The 14,486-nt window shown below is 42.8% G+C and overlaps 1 protein-coding gene and 5 non-coding genes across 8 annotated transcripts in view; 1 reads left to right on the top strand and 5 right to left on the bottom strand.

The window, feature by feature from the left end:
* LOC135486593 (serine/threonine-protein kinase PLK1-like) overlaps positions 1-14,486 on the top strand; it is a 104,068-nt gene that overhangs the window by 56,808 nt on the left and 32,774 nt on the right. The gene's annotated exons all lie outside the window — the stretch shown is intronic.
* On the bottom strand, positions 7,657-7,728 carry Trnam-cau (transfer RNA methionine (anticodon CAU)). The gene has a single exon. It is a non-coding gene; the product is annotated as a tRNA-Met (tRNA).
* Positions 8,280-8,351, bottom strand: Trnam-cau (transfer RNA methionine (anticodon CAU)). The gene has a single exon. It is a non-coding gene; the product is annotated as a tRNA-Met (tRNA).
* Trnam-cau (transfer RNA methionine (anticodon CAU)) lies at positions 8,903-8,974 on the bottom strand. Its single transcript has one exon. It is a non-coding gene; the product is annotated as a tRNA-Met (tRNA).
* Positions 9,526-9,597, bottom strand: Trnam-cau (transfer RNA methionine (anticodon CAU)). The gene has a single exon. It is a non-coding gene; the product is annotated as a tRNA-Met (tRNA).
* On the bottom strand, positions 10,149-10,220 carry Trnam-cau (transfer RNA methionine (anticodon CAU)). Its single transcript has one exon. It is a non-coding gene; the product is annotated as a tRNA-Met (tRNA).

Below are 14,486 nucleotides of genomic sequence, written 5' to 3' on the forward strand. Positions count from 1 at the left end.
GAATGATTTATGAGACATCGTCAGCTAATCTGCTATTGGAGATTCGGCCGGACGGGCCGCCACTGAGTTCCGGAGTCCAATCGGGTCAATACGTCCTGAAACATTAGAATGTTGGCTTTTTGTCATGGTTCCCAGTGATGTTAGTTGAGAATACTATCACACGATCAGCCCTTCTGTTCAAAATACTTCCGTTAGCGCTATTCTGTTTAAAATGTCGAACTAGATGTCTGAATTTAAAGGACTCAAGAAGGATATCATGTCATTTGATATATACTAAGTTGACCGCAGTCTAGTGTGCAATTAAGCCGTGTACTAATATATAGTATCATCGGGCTGACTGGCTCTGGCATTGAGCGCTAATAAAGCGGTGGGATAGCAGTCTATGTGCATTAATTCGTAGGATTGTTAGCAGTGTCTTATGGTCAGCGCCGTCATTTAGTCTCAGACTGGTTACTGAGGGACCATTCTTGCTAGAGACCATTCGTAGTTGGACCATTCGGTAGGATTGAGAGGATACATCAACAAATTAAACGGATAGCTGGTAAATTAGGTGTTCTGAGTCGACGGGTCTGTGAGACAGTTTTAAACTTGATAAAGGAATATTTCACAAGGAGCCCCTAAGATACGGTAAGTGACTAGAAAGTAAAAAAAACTAATGAACGATCTTTGTCTTGAACTTATCTTTCGCAATGCCAATGCAACGTACACGTCATGCTCTCGGGGGGGGGGGCTGGGGGGGGGGGGGGGGGGCTCAGAACACAAACATAAGAGCTACCGCAGTCCACACGCCGACATTCAGCGCGGTTAGATCGGAGAGATACCTGTACATGTGTATGATATTATCAGTTATTTGGAAGTAAAACTATTTTTCGTGTTATACAAAAGGCCGGGTCTATTTGGCAAGCGGCTCGCCGAACAGGCATCTTTTTTTGCCCTGCTTGGAGAGCCGCTTGCCAAACAGCACTAAAAATCAACTCTGTTCGGCAAGCCGGGCTTGCCAAACAGGGCAAAAATACTACCCTCTTTGGCGAGCCAGAGAGGTTACAACATGTTGGCCAATCAGAGAGCAGTGACGTCATATTCGAATTTATATGCGCATATTTTAACAATGGCCGACTTCCCGCTCTCGATTCAATTTCTGTTACTAAACTCGGGTTTTGGTCAATAATCCATGAAGAAGTATGTACATGTACATGACTGTATGGATTTACAAAAAAAGTCATAAACGTGATTTAACTGATAAGCATGTTAAATGCATTAGTGTGCATTTCTAAAGGCGTTTCACTGTAACTCCAGTGTTGCTGACCGTGTTGCCACGAATGATAATGAGCTCCTGGATGGTTGAATATGCATGAGTTCTGCTCTCCATCTAGGGCAGAAAAAAGGCGCTGTTTGGTAAGCCGGGCTTGCCAAATAGTCACTTCCTATACAATATTATCACAAAGTGGGCCGGAGAAGCGAGCATTAACCCCTGATTTCCTGAGGATAGTTTAAGTTGCGACCATTCGATAAACCACACGAAGCGAACATGAGGGAGGTTAAGATCAGCTCCGACTCCGACTCCCACTCCGGGTGATTCCCTTTTTGTGAACTACGTCATCAATAAGAACGGGGTTTCACCGCGTTATGTTGTTTACTCGCACGTGAAAACGACTGGGACCTGCCTGAGTCGTAAGTATTCTCCGACTACTCCAACTTGAAAAAATCAATATTTCTTAATAAATTATTATCATAAAATGGGTTTTAACTCTTTGTAATGGTTATGTAGAACAAGTGCATCAAGTTAGTTGGTTACGACACCTATCGATACGGAGCGGAACTGACTACCCGGCTGACGAGTCGGGTTCGGAATTTCTTAACCGCGTCATCGCGTCACGACTCCCGACTCGAGTTGGAGTCGGGAGTCGGAGTGGGAGTGGGAGTAGGAGCTGATCTTAACCTCCCTATTAACCCCTGATTTCACCAGGATGGTTAAATTTAGACCTGGTGTAAATCACACAAACGAACTTTGGCCGTCCCCAGAATACCGTTAACCAATTAACAAATGCATGAGGAGACAAGATAACGGAATTCTCGCCCATTACAATTTTAATCGCTTTTAACACAGGGTGTCTTTGCACATTAACAGGCGTGAATTATGCGTTCGACGTGTTTGCTTTAGCATATTTCTACGAATAAATTTTCATTCTTAGAAGGGTCAAAAAAAAGAAATGTAGTTGGACACAATGCCGTAGTGCAATTATAATACAAGCAACTTTGCTGAAACTGGGTATGTAAAGTATTTACATTTTATGCTTAAACTATGTTCTACAGGCATGGCCAACAGTAGTGATTTGTCACGGGAAAATGTTTTAGGATTCCCTTTTTAGCACATTGATTGAAAGGGCACTTTTGTGAAGTGTATTTTTTTTCGGCCTTAAACCGATATGCAGAAAGGGCACGTGGACATCTTCATTTGGGTCGTGGGTGGATTACGACACAATTTTAAAAACAGATGCTACATGTAAGTGAGCGCTTCTGCAGAAGAAAAGGACATAACGGTGTAAAGCACATGTGAACATTATAAAGCATGTCTATGAAGTCCTGCGCTAACACCAATTGCCTGTAAAAACAATCATGCCTCAACTTGGCCAATCTTGGGCGACCTATATCCATAAACCGTCTCCGCCAGGGCGATAGGGAAATCCTATTTAATTACATGCCTGATGTATTGATGGCGAAATGGACACCGCCATCTCATAAAACAGCTATGTGGTGGGACACGTGGGTCGGATTGCTGCTAAATCTTAAAGTACGTACCCTATAAGGTGCAACGAAAGGATGCCAAATTTTTTGTCAAGACGATTTTTGCTCGAACATGAAAAATTGTCCCTTAGAAAGTGAAGTCTCTGAAGTGTAATTCGGAGTGTAGACGTCAGTGGTGTCAGTAAGTAAAAAACACCAAGCTGTATGGGATACTGAGATATTGATTGAACAGTCGCTCTCTTAGTATCAAAAACTCAGTTATTTTCGACCCTCAAGTGCTGCTTTAAACACAAAACTGAGGGCGAGTTATCGAAAAGCAGCATTTAATCGTAAGTGTTCCTGCAGTTAACTGATAAGTTGGGTGAGTACTTCTTGAACGGCCTTTCTTGGCCTGTCTAATACAGCGAATGGAATATTGGTAGGAATTGTTGCCCCCTTGATCAAGAAGGGTATACAATTGTAACTCTGAGACTGCGTGCCCAGACTTGTCGGTCGTATCGGTTGTCCTTGTTTAGTGTTCGCTTGTGACCTTGTGACGCGCCACACATAAAATGATTTTTTGTTCGGCTGATGGGACGATCCCATTTGTTGTACCACGGAACATGCTATGGAGAAATGAAAACAACGCCACAAGTTCACAAGGGAACAGCCTCGGCCTATGGCGGATACATGGATACGCAGCCTTCAAGCCTCTCTAGTGCTGACATGTGTAGCACTTAAATTGACTTCCTTCGAGAAATATTTCGCCTAATTGCAAATTCCGTTGGATGAACTCCATGATTCGATATGTTCCCCGTCAGAATGGTCACTTAGTGTTCATTAGTAGCGTTAAGTTTCCTTCCCGTGGCCTTGGTGACGGACATTTAACTACTATACACAGTTGGAATAGGTGATGTTTTTGTCCTGTGTTTGCTTATAGTCTACTTACTGCTGTAACTAGTGCAAAAAGGTAGTACCATTCCTTTTAGGTTCGTAACTACATGTACCCTTTGCTGACATTCTTGTTATTTTGCATTTAATCTTTATAGCGAATTACTTTTTGCTCTTATCATGGAAAGCAGTTTTGAAAGTTATGCAGGTTTTTGCTCAGTTTTGATTTACAGGAGCTTGGACTTTGCTAATTGTGGCTGTCAGTACCAACAATAATCTTCATGTAAGGCGAGGAACACGGCAAGAAGCAAAGTGGCGCAGTGGAAGCGTGCTGGGCCCATAACCCAGAGGTCCGTAGATCTAAACTACTCTCTGCTAACCATTTTCTTGTCATTTCTCGGGACTCTTCCCGTGAATAGAGTATTCAACGCAATTTGTAGGACCACCCGTACAATAAATAGTTGTTTCAACAACAACCCAGAAGTATTAAGGTAGCAGGAAGGGTTGGGCGTTTGTGGTTTCTGAGTCTGAGGGGGTTGGTGTCTGTTGACTGTGCTTTAAGAGAGACTAGGCATGGGGCCAGTCTCTCTTAAAGCACAGTCAACAGGCATTTGGTCTCAGTATTTGGGTTTTGATTGCCATGACTGTACCCCTGTAAAAGTCAGAGGAGGAGAAGTTTGGAATGATGAAAGCATTGAAGAAGAAGAAATGTTATTATTGAGGAAAGCAAAATTTATTATGAGACTAGAAGGCAGTGTCCTGACTTGATTATTTTGAAAATGGCGGTCTGAACACATTAAAAGGTGGAACATGGCATTTTATCGACTTTGAAGTGTTCCGCAGTTAAAGGGAGACTATAGGCAGCAGCTAGGTAGGCAAGATAAAGTCATACATTGGCCAATAGGGGTCAGTCATATCTCTAGGCATGGCGCTAGTCTCTCTTAAAGCACAGTCAACAGGCATTTGGTCTTAGTATTTGGGTAAGTACAGAATCAAGGCAGCTCAGAGAGCAATGATTGAACGATGCTGTGGACAAGTCCAAGGATACTGCATCAGTCACGACCAACTTCTCATCAGAAAGCGTCACCACCAGCATATTCAATGTTCAGTTCCAACCTGTACCAGTCCAATGCACGCCTGTCATGGTCAGCAGTGGTCAGCTTAGCGCGATATGGAACATTCTTCCGAAACTCAAGCGAAGGAAGTCTGCTCATTAGCCTATCTCGCGCACTGCTCCTTCTTGTCAAACATCGTAGTGAAATCGTGGTGCAGTGGGGCGTCCTCGAGGATTGCAGCTGGTCGGACAGACGTGAGGTGGAATGTGGGCGGCTGCACTTCTTCGTTGATGTGCGATGGCAGATAGCACAGTTGTTGCGTTGCATGACAGCTGAAAGTGAATGTGATATCATAGAACTGAGGCGTTTGCAATGAGACTATAGGTGAAGTAGAAGGAAGGAGTGAAATGGGCCATCTTCCAGTGACTAATATACAGAGTAAGGGCACTGGGTGTTGTTAGATTCAGCATTGAATGTATTCCTCGTACAAGCGTGAATAGTGTGGACATACAGTGAGAGGTGAGAGACCCCTATTGACTACTTCTTGTAACTTTATCTTGGATAGTGCCCCTTTATCAAGACTGAAACCCACTGTGCGGGGCTAAGAAATTACCTTTATAATCCTAGTTGGATAACCACTGTGTAGATGATTTGAAGAGTGCTCTGTGGATGTGTGCCTGTAATGTCAATGAAAGTATGATGAGGTGATGACGATAGTGGAATGACGAAATATTGGAAAGAGATCTATTCCTAGAAGAACATATGTCCTGTTTTGACTAGGTGGCGCATTTTAGATTCAGCAGTGAGCACTGTGTGTAACATGGTGGAGGCAGCGGAGATAATAACTGTGTCGAAAGTATTGTTATAGGGCCTTCCCTAGGCCCATGGGGTTAAATTTACAATCCACGATTGAAAAGACGTAGTTTGATCGCATTCAACTATAAATACATTGAACAGTTGTGTTCCTTTAGTCAACCGATGACCTTTTGTTGGGCCATGATCGGGGATTGTAAACTGTAAATGTATTATGGACTGGGAGACGGGGGAAACACAAGTGAAACTGAAATAGACCAAAACAAGTGATTTTGGGGCTTTGGTTTAGACGCATGCCCCACATGGGATTATACGGTTCATGTGAACTTGTTGACATCTACATGATCTAGTGCTGATATTGGTCATGGTACATGGTAGGCCTAATTATCATGGCTATATGTTTCAGGAAAAGCTCGGAGTAAAATGAACTGCCGATGAATAATGATGTTGTTCATGTTTACCATGTTTACTAGTACATAGCCATAGGGTATGCACTGGCCAGTGCACTTTCTGCACGTCGTCATGGTCATGTACGTGATACCTTGCATATTTTGTTTTTTGAATGCGCATGCTTTTTGGGCAAAATCACTTGTACCAACACTAATGAATAATGTCTTCTTATCCCTATGACTCCATACACAGTGAGGGCATTGTCCCATTCCCATCAAATGGTAACTTATTGTACCGTATTAGGGTGGAAGTTGGGGAGCAGATACCTACCGTTGCACGCCTGTCATAATCAGTAGTGATGAGCTTAGCGCGATATGGAACATTCTTCAGAAACTCAAGCGAGGGAAGTCTGCTCATTAGCATATCTCGCGCACTGCTCCTTCTTGTCAAACATCGTAGTGAAATCGTAATGGAAAACGTCTGGCTTTGCGCCAGACGTTGAGACTAATAAGTGAAGAACTAATAGGTAAAGAACTTCTACTTGCGCGAGACTGCTCTGATAAAATTATCATTGCAGAGACTACGGTGACGTACACATATATTTTTTACAATCAAAAATGCCCTCAAAAGACGAAATGGAATGATTATTTTATTGATATTTCCTACTATATACCTTCCAATTATCACTTTATACAAATAGATCGGCGTTAGGTCGCATGCTTTTCTTTCCTGGTGACACTATAAAGCAAAATAGTTGCAACCCCGTAAATGCGCTATAAGTCCAATAATAAGTGACGGTGACCCGTTATAAATGTTTCGCCAGCTTCGCTTTTTTGCCGCTACGCGGCGCGTTGGGCCCTTGCGTCCAGGCTCCAAGATGCCGCAAGTGGCCCATCAGTTTGGTTGGCTCAACTACAGACCGTAGAAAGATTACGGCTCTCCAAAAAAATCGATGCTGCAACTTTCTTGTCCAAAGGCACGATGATTTGTTTTTTGCTTGTGTTACGTTGTTGAGTGTACTGTCATGAGATTGAGACTCCTCTGATATGAATATCAAACACACTACACATATATTGCATATATTGCTGCAGTAGTTATTGTTACAACAGTCATCAAGTGCTGAGCACACTGTGCAGTTGCCCAGGGCGGTTGTTTCCACAATCGATGTTGCATATTTCGTGATACAAAGAGACAGCACGGCAGTTTTCTTGTGTTGTTTTACCCGGCGTAAGCTTTTGGATTCCTCCATTATGATGAAAGCAATGAAATGTACCTTCATGCACAACACATGTAAACACACAATACTTATTTGTCAAAACGACCAAGAAGTGTTTCATGTTGCTCGAGTGGCCTTTAGTGGCTCGAGTGGCCTTTTCGCATTCTCTGAATAACCAGAGTCTTTCATACAAAAAATACTCTCGAATAACTAACATCTTTAGTGGTGAAAAAAACGCTTACCAACTGTTCAATTCTGCGTTGCATTATTTTCAAATATGCCAGCTTTATGGATCTGTTTGTTTTATCAGCATCATTAGTATGCTCAACGTCACTTTGTGGATCCTATCTGTTCTAACACCATTTCTCTGTGGAAACGTAGCTGTCTCTTTGGTGCAGTCGTTTCTTGTATCTGTAAGTCAGTAGGGAGTCACTATTTTAGCTGTACTTGCTTTCCATTTGTTCGTTTTGTAGTCCTCATATTTCCTGCTGGAAATTTTCTGGTGAGCATAACCAGTCCTTTTATTCATCTTTGAAGATTAAACTTTAAAAATTTAACAAAAAATACTAGCAGAGCGTAGTTTCGATCTACGGACCTCTGGGTTATGGGCCCAGCACGCTTCCACTGCGCCACTCTGCTTCTTGACAACAGCTGTAAGATTACCTTATCTTACTGAAGATAGGGAGATTCCATAGAAACCAAATGACTGTGTGTGCTGGTGTAAATTCTCCAAATATTGTTATGACTTGAGTCAGTAAAATAGAGCCATCAAGATTCGCCCGCTACAGCCAGTTTCACTTGACTCCGTATGTATGCTCGGTCAACGGAAGCAACAAGCGGCCATAAGCTTCCTCCGCTACCATTTCTCTGTGAAAACGTAGCTGTCTCTTTGGTGCAGTCGTTTCTTGTATCTGTAAGTCAGTAGGGAGTCACTATTTTAGCTGTACTTGCTTTCCATTTGTTCGAAGTTATCATCAGTCGACAAGTCGAAAATCAACCCCAATATGCTGGGCAAGCACATTGGCACCAATTGTAACAGAAAAATAATTGTCACGGTTGTCTAGGGCCCATATACTGACCGGGAAGCGTTTTGTAGTCCTCATATTTCCTGCTGGAAATTTTCTGGTGAGCATAACCAGTCCTTTTATTCATCTTTGAAGATTAAACTTTAAAAATTTAACAAAAAATACTAGCAGAGCGTAGTTTCGATCTACGGACCTCTGGGTTATGGGCCCAGCACGCTTCCACTGCGCCACTCTGCTTCTTGACAACAGCTGTAAGATTGCCTTATCTTACTGAAGATAGGGAGATTCCATAGAAACCAAATGACTGTGTGTGTTGGTGTAAATTCTCCAAATATTGTTATGACTTGAGTCAGTAAAATAGAGCCATCAAGATTCGCCCGCTACTGCCAGTTTCACTTGACTCCGTATGTATGCTCGGTCAATGGAAGCAACAGGCGGCCATAAGCTTCCTCCGCTACCATTTCTCTGTGGAAACGTAGCTGTCTCTTTGGTGCAGTCGTTTCTTGTATCTGTAAGTCAGTAGGGAGTCACTATTTTAGCTGTACTTGCTTTCCATTTGTTCGAAGTTATCATCAGTCGACAAGTCGAAAATCAACCCCATTATGCTGGGCAAGCACATTGGCACCAATTGTAACAGAAAAATAATTGTCACGGTTGTCTAGGGCCCATATACTGACCGGGAAGCGTTTTGTAGTCCTCATATTTCCTGCTGGAAATTTTCTGGTGAGCATAACCAGTCCTTTTATTCATCTTTGAAGATTAAACTTTAAAAATTTAACAAGAAATACTAGCAGAGCGTAGTTTCGATCTACGGACCTCTGGGTTATGGGCCCAGCACGCTTCCACTGCGCCACTCTGCTTCTTGACAACAGCTGTAAGATTGCCTTATCTTACTGAAGATAGGGAGATTCCATAGAAACCAAATGACTGTGTGTGTTGGTGTAAATTCTCCAAATATTGTTATGACTTGAGTCAGTAAAATAGAGCCATCAAGATTCGCCCGCTACTGCCAGTTTCACTTGACTCCGTATGTATGCTCGGTCAATGGAAGCAACAGGCGGCCATAAGCTTCCTCCGCTACCATTTCTCTGTGGAAACGTAGCTGTCTCTTTGGTGCAGTCGTTTCTTGTATCTGTAAGTCAGTAGGGAGTCACTATTTTAGCTGTACTTGCTTTCCATTTGTTCGAAGTTATCATCAGTCGACAAGTCGAAAATCAACCCCATTATGCTGGGCAAGCACATTGGCACCAATTGTAACAGAAAAATAATTGTCACGGTTGTCTAGGGCCCATATACTGACCGGGCAGCGTTTTGTAGTCCTCATATTTCCTGCTGGAAATTTTCTGGTGAGCACAACCATGCCTTTTATTCATCTTCGAAGATTAAACTTTAAAAATTCAACAAGAAATACTAGCAGAGCGTAGTTTCGATCTACGGACCTCTGGGTTATGGGCCCAGCACGCTTCCACTGCGCCACTCTGCTTCTTGACAACAGCTGTAAGATTGCCTTATCTTACTGAAGATAGGGAGATTCCATAGAAACCAAATGACTGTGTGTGCTGGTGTAAATTCTCCAAATATTGTTATGACTTGAGTCAGTAAAATAGAGCCATCAAGATTCGCCCGCTACTGCCAGTTTCACTTGACTCCGTATATATGCTCGGTCAATGGAAGCAACAAGCGGCCATAAGCTTCCTCCGCTACCATTTCTCTGTGGAAACGTAGCTGTCTCTTTGGTGCAGTCGTTTCTTGTATCTGTAAGTCAGTAGGGAGTCACTATTTTAGCTGTACTTGCTTTCCATTTGTTCGAAGTTATCATCAGTCGACAAGTCGAAAATCAACCCCATTATGCTGGGCAAGCACATTGGCACCAATTGTAACAGAAAAATAATTGTCACGGTTGTCTAGGGCCCATATACTGACCGGGCAGCGTTTTGTAGTCCTCATATTTCCTGCTGCAAATTTTCTGGTGAGCACAACCATGCCTTTTATTCATCTTCGAAGATTAAACTTTAAAAATTCAACAAGAAATACTAGCAGAGCGTAGTTTCGATCTACGGACCTCTGGGTTATGGGCCCAGCACGCTTCCACTGCGCCACTCTGCTTCTTGACAGCAGCTGTAAGATTGCCTTATCTTACTGAAGTAAAAATAGAGCCATCAAGATTCGCCCGCTACAGCCAGTTTCACTTGACTCCGTATATATGCTCGGTCAACGGAAGCAACAGGCGGCCATTAGCTTCCTCCGCTCTGCCTCATCCGGAAGATGATGGATCGGACATTTCGGTGGAATGGATCTAATGTCCCTAACCGACGACCACTAACGTCTGTTTATATGCAGCCTGGCGAATAAATATCAGCTTAGTGTCACGAAGGGCTTATTTTCTCAGCAGTTCGTGCTCATAAACGTGATGATATCGTGTAGGGTCGTATTGATTCTAACTAGGCATTACACAATAGATTGGGACGATCAGAAAGAATTATATGGTTTTGCAGCCGAATACATTTTCGGAAGGCTGACTAGATTGTAGCCTTCTATTGGGGAAAGCCTAATGCGTATCACTGCGACTGCCTTTTGTCGCAACCAGTTGTCATGTTGCTTTCTTACGCCGGTTTTTGAGGTGCTTTGAAAATTGCAAACACCCTTGCACAACTTGCACTTATACTTTTCTGCATTATATGTATCTGATTGATCGAAAGGTGGCTATAAGAGTTCCTACGAAGCATCGTTGTACGAAGCCTGCATATACCTGTACAGTTGAATAGCGTCCAACTTGTGATCGGAGGGTTATGAGTTCGAGACTAGTGCCACTCGGTGTGTTCAATGGGCATGTATTGCGCAGTATATGTGGGCTCATGTACATGCTGCACATGGGGAACGAACGTAACTCCTTTTGGACGTGGATACAGTTTCATGTATACAGTAAAGTACTATACAATGTACATTTCGTTTACAATTTTTTCTCTCGATAAAGGCACCTGAATTCTCTCCACAAAGACTTATTTGAGATAAAGTCATTTTTCGTTGTAATGAAGGAACACCGACCGCGATGAGTGGTTTATAGTTGGTCCGAAATCCACTAGATAGCGCTTTAAGATCTTCTAATTTTTCCGACAGCTTTGGTAAAAAAAGCATTTTGGTGAGCAAAATGTGCGATCTGCATCGGAAGGAAAAGTATTGAATGAGTCACCATCTCATACTTAAAAAGTAGAATGGTCTCCCATCTCATTCCGGTGCGATGCTTTTGGTTTTTTGGCAAAATCGGGAAAAATGGCTAACTTCCGTCGTCCAAGGCCAAAACAAACTTGATTTCCGTAGATTGAAACTTTTGCCACAAATATTTGATATAAAGATCATTCAATCATAATAACTGTTCGAGTCCATAATTATACGACTCTATAAATCATATAATACTCCAGTGGAACGAATTCCAGGTATGCCAATTAGCTCGTAATCAAAATAGTGGGAAGGTGATTGATGCTGGCGTTTGATAGATTTACTACGGTTCCGGATTTTCGAGTGGCTGGATCTCAGGTTGGTGCAAGAGCCTCGAAGGCAGTTCTCCACTCGTTCTGAAATCCACTGGGAGGTGCCTTGAAAAAGGTCCATCGCAATGAAAATGCATAACATGTATACACAGGCCTTTCTCGCATACAGCATTTTGTGTTATAGTGTTTCCGTGTGAATTGGTCAAGTCGATTTCATTATTTTTGTCATTCTAGAGGCTTTTAGCCATCCTTCTTTGACGATAGAACCCCAAAAGAATTAGGAAATATCAAGGCATCTTCCTTCAGAGACTTCCATCAAGGGCAAAGACAAAGCAAACTCCTGCATACCTTCAGGTCCGGTAGCTTCCCTAGTCCAAAATAGGCATTTCGCGACACAGACATGACAGAAGGTTGTTTATAGATTATTAAAAAGTGATAACAGAACACCTAGTCAGTGTTAATGGTCCGCCTCTTCCGCACCGGTGCCCCCCCCCCCCCCCCCAGGGCGGTTTCAACCGTGTTAAATCCGTTTCACACCCAAAACAGAACAACTAGACTAATACTGGCTAGATCGTTTTGACGATATTTCATTGGGTTGATTTGTAGATCTTTTAAAAGTGATAATTAAGGCAGACGATAAGACGATCTCTTCCGCAAATCTTGGCAGACGATGATTTGACATCACCATCCGCTCGACAGACTTTACCAAAACTGTTAAGGCCGACCCCCGGGCGTTACATAACTTGTTCACCAACTCACCGCTACTTAAACTCTCCAGACTTTTTCTGGTTCTTTTGATATCAAAAACCTTTCTTTCATCGGTCATTTAAAGCATCCCTAAATAGCACGCGCCCGAGAAAATGTGTCGTGTCGCGGCAGGTCGCAAGGACCCTCTTTGTCGTCTGGATTTGTCCCGTGATCGGCCGATTGCGGAGGGTGAGCAAACAATACGGGATCATCACCGCGACAATGGCTGAAGGTATTCGATTGCCGAGAGCGATCGGAAGATCAGGCTGCACCAACGTCATTCCCGGCAAGTAAAATAATTTCCAAGCTCGCCTCTGTATGATATGTCTACGACAACGTTGTCGTCTTTACTGGCGTGTCTTTGTGACCTGTCCCACCAAGTTATGGTAGATTAAGATCGTCCTACCTCTCTCAAAGCCTGTTGTTTCCGAAAGGGTTGTGATTGTGACATATTGCGACCATCTGATGCTGGACCAACAACAACAAGTAAGCAAGAACCACGGAACAGACCGCGTCAGAGACTCCGTTTTTCAGAAAATGGCAGCAATATCGCCAGGATGGGACAGGATCTCAGAATCAAAGAACTTTGGCCTGGCCTGACACGGTAATGAGGCTAAGATTGCATGAATTGTTCAGGAAGGTGCTCGAGGATGAAATGTCAACATCACCCGACACAAAGGGCGGGGAGAGTTCACACAAATGGGATGTTTTCATCCCGGACCGCGCGGAGCATGAAGAATTTTTTCTTATAATTGCCTCTTCCGTTTATAGAATAAAATCCATGAAGTTCCCTGCCTCAGATGAGATTCCTGCGTAGAAAGCTCATGATAATAACCACAAAGGCCCAATGACTGTCTCATTGACAACTTAAAGACCCAAGCTATAAAAAAGCCCACAAAACATCCCTTTCTTTCATGGTTTTCTAGGGCTCGCTAAAGATGACATTTTTGGACAACAAAGAAGATAAATAAAGGCATTTAAATGTCACATCCTGCACATCATTTACTCCTTGTTATCAGACCACCGAGGCATGATAGCACAGCTAATTATTTTTGTGATCATTTTTAGAAATGACTCCATGCTGAAAACTTTTTAGGATTTGGGAGGGTTTTCGTTCGTTACTTTCTTATATACGCTTGAGTTCGGCGGAAGGTTATATACTGTTAGGAGTTCCCCATATTTGGTGTTGGATTTTGCAGTAGAATGATACAATGATCAACATCATTACGGATTCCCCTATTTTGTATAAAACTGAGACCTTTGACTTGCACTATTTTCTTTTTGAATTTCAAGCAGACGCGGTTTTTATCAACGATATCCTAGAAACTAGAGCATATAACTCGCAAAGACATTTGATGCGCAGAAATGTAATCAAGTGTACAATGTAATTAATGAAATGTAAATGTACTGCACGGCATTGGGAAAACCCACGACGCGTTATAGCGGTATCTGTACACATGGCCCAACCACGAAGCCACTTGCCCTTGCTAGCCTTTCCTACAACATGATGGTTTACCTGAGTAGCCCGCACTGGTCATTACAAATGCCTCAACGACCAAGCTGTTGTTTCAACTAACAGACGAGCGCTGATACAAAGGCTTCAGCCGACACAGAATGTATGCGGATGGTGAAGAACGCTTTCTTTCGGTTCAGCAATTGGAAAACGCCGTTGACATTTGGTGAACTGTTTTCGCACCGCTTCGCCTTCTGTATTACAGTCATCATTCTTTGCTAATATGTTTTACATTCTGCTTCTTGGGAGGCGAACTGCAGATGGATTGTTGATAATACATGTAGGCCTTCATCATTCACATTTCCAAGCATGTTTTCAAGTATCTCTTGGGCCTTTCTTCTGGTGACAAGATATGTACCCGGCTAGTTCATGGTTTCCATTTTGTTTGACGCCACGCGTAGAACATGTACATATTGGGATAATTTTTCATACAATCGAAATCTAAGTTCCTTTTGAGACACCCTGAACATCAGGGTGATAGAGTTTCAAAATCGTCCTCTTCTCTGAATCCCCGATGAAAGATGTTTGCCATGGTAATTAGCTTGTCTATTTCAGCATCTCCTGGAATAGCACCGTGTTGAAAGAGGATCCAGCTGTACTGCCAATATATCAAGGATCGATATC

The sequence above is a fragment of the Lineus longissimus genome, chromosome 4 (genome assembly GCF_910592395.1).
Source record: "Lineus longissimus chromosome 4, tnLinLong1.2, whole genome shotgun sequence".
In the NCBI taxonomy this organism is placed as follows: Eukaryota; Metazoa; Nemertea; class Pilidiophora; order Heteronemertea; family Lineidae; genus Lineus; species Lineus longissimus.